The sequence below is a fragment of the Nansenia antarctica genome (assembly GCF_963989245.1).
Source record: "Nansenia antarctica genome assembly, chromosome: 13".
Lineage (NCBI taxonomy): Eukaryota > Metazoa > Chordata > Actinopteri > Argentiniformes > Microstomatidae > Nansenia > Nansenia antarctica.
The window spans coordinates 32,826,603-32,829,102 of NC_137683.1; the positions used below are offsets into that span (position 1 = coordinate 32,826,603).

The window sequence follows — 2,500 nt, forward strand, 5'->3', positions numbered from 1 at the left end:
TCCCAGGTGAGGTCATCAGAGATGATGTTAGGTATGCACGTCCCAGGTGAGGTCATCAGAGGTGATGTTAGGTATGCACGTCCCAGGTGAGGTCATCAGAGATGATGTTTGGTATGCACGTCCCAGGTGAGGTCATCAGAGATGATGTTTGGTATGCACGTCCCAGGTGAGGTCATCAGAGATGATGTTAGGTATGCACGTCCCAGGTGAGGTCGTCAGAGATGATGTTTGGTATGAAGGTCCCAGGTGAGGTCGTCAGAGATGATGTTTGGTATGAACTTGAAGGTCCCAGGTGAGGTCATCAGAGATGATGTTAGGTATGCACGTCCCAGGTGAGGTCATCAGAGATGTGGACGCAGGGGAGCTTAAAACTGCTGACCCTCTCTACAGCTGACCCGTTGATGGTGATGGGGTCCTGTTGACCCGGTGATGGTGATGGGGTCCTGTTGACCCGTTGATGGTGATGGGGTCCTGTTGACCCGTTGATGGTGATGGGGTCCTGTTGACCCGTCGATGGTGATGGGGTCATGTTGACCCGGTGATGGTGATGGGGTCCTGTTGACCCGTCGATGGTGATGGGGTCATGTTGACCCGGTGATGGTGATGGGGTCATGTTGACCCGGTGATGGTGATGGGGTCATGTTCCCGACCTTTCCTCCTGTTGTCCACCAGCAGCTCCTTGGTCTCGTCAGCGTAGAGAGAGAGGCAGTTCTCCTGCTGTTCTCCTGCTGTTCTCCTGCTGTTCTCCTGCTGTCCTGAGCCAGGAGGTCCACCTCTCTCCTGTAGGACATCTCATTATTAGGAGACACAGTATAGGGGGAAGCAGGTGTCTCAGGTGACACAGTGCTTGGGGGTAGTAGATGTCTCAAGAGGAGCAGTTATGGTGTAACCTGAAGAGATGGAGGTCTTCAGTCTCCGGTGGAAGATGGGTAGTGACTCTGCAGTTCTGACAGCCGTGGGAAGCTCATTCCACCAGCGGGGAGCCAGGGTAGTGAAGAGACGTGATCGGGCAGCATGACTGCCGTGTTGGCGTAGAGGTGGTGGGGCCAGTCGGCCAGCAGAGGTGGAGGAGCGGAGGGAACGGGCTGAAGTTTGGGGGGTGACCATTGCCTGCAGGTAGGTAGGGGCTGTCCCTTTAGCTGCCTGGTAGGCAAGCAGCCTACCTAAGCTACCTAAGCCTAAGCAGCTGCTATCGGGAGCCAGTGAAGGGTGCGAAGGAGAGGGGTGACATGAGAGAGTTTGGGGAGGTTGAACACCAGACGGGCAGCAGCGTTCTGGATGAGCTGCAGAGGTCTGATGGCGGAGGCGGGGAGCCCGGCCAGGAGTACGTTGCAGTAGTCAAGGCGGGAGATGACCAGTGCCTGGGTCAGGAGTTGCGCTGCTTCTCTGGTGAGGAATGGTCGTATCCTTCTAGAGGAAGAATCTGCAGGAGCGTGCTGTCGCTGCGATGTTCTCCGCACAGGACAGGTGGTTGTCCAAGATCACTCCAAGGTTCTTGGCTGTCAGGGAGGGGGTTACAGTACTGTCAGGGAGGAGGTTACAGTAGAGTTCTCCACTGTCAGGGAGGGGGTTACAGTAGAGTTCTCCACTGTCTGGGAGGGGGTTACAGTAGAGTTCTCCACTGTCAGGGAGGGGGTTACAATAGAGTTCTCCACTGTCTGGGAGGGGGTTACAATAGAGTTCTCCACTGTGATGGAGAAGTCTTGGAGAGGACAGGCTTTCCCGGGGATGAAGAGTAGCTCAGTCTTGTTAAGGTTGAGTTTGAGATGGTGGGCTGACATCCATGTAGAGATGTCAGCGAGACACGCAGAGACACGTGTTGCCACCTGTAGGTCAGAGGGGGGGAAGGACAGGAAGAGCTGAGTGTCGTCTGCGTAGCTGTGGTAGGAGAACCCATGTGAGGAGATTACCGAGCCAAGAGACTTGGTATAGAGGGAGAACAGTACTGGCCCTAGGACAGAGCCCTGGGGGAGAGGAGGAGAGGGGAGGAGGAGAGGGGAGAAGAGGAGGAGAGGGGAGGAGGAGAGGGGAGGAGGAGAGGGGAGGAGGAGAGGGCGGAGGAGAGGGGAGGAGGAGAGGAGAGGGGAGGAGGAGGAGAGGGGAGGAGGAGAGGGAGAGGGAGGAGAAGGAGAAGAGGAGAGGGGAGGAGGAGAGGGCGGAGGAGAGGGGAGGAGGAGAAGGAGGAGAGGAGAGGGGAGGAGGAGGAGGAGAAGAGGAGGAGAGGAGGAGAGGGGAGGAGGAGAGAAGAGGAGGAGGAGAGGGGAAGAGGAGGAGAAGAGGAGGAGAGGGGAGGAGGAGAGAAGAGGAGGAGGAGAGGGGAGGAGGAGGAGAAGAGGAGGAGAGGGGAGGAGGAGAGAAGAGGAGGAGAGGGAGGAGGAGAGGGAGGAGGAGGAGGAGGAGAGGAAGAGGAGATGGTACATTGTTCTTTTTCGAAGAAGGTCGGCGGTCCACGTCCAGTGTGTGTGTGTAACCAGCCCTGTGTGTGTGTGTGTGTGTGTGT

General features: G+C 56.9%; 1 protein-coding gene across 1 annotated transcript in view; it reads left to right on the top strand.

The window, feature by feature from the left end:
- Positions 1–2,500, top strand: part of LOC308169565 (kinesin-like protein KIF1C) — a 66,216-nt gene that overhangs the window by 9,928 nt on the left and 53,788 nt on the right. The window lies entirely within an intron of this gene.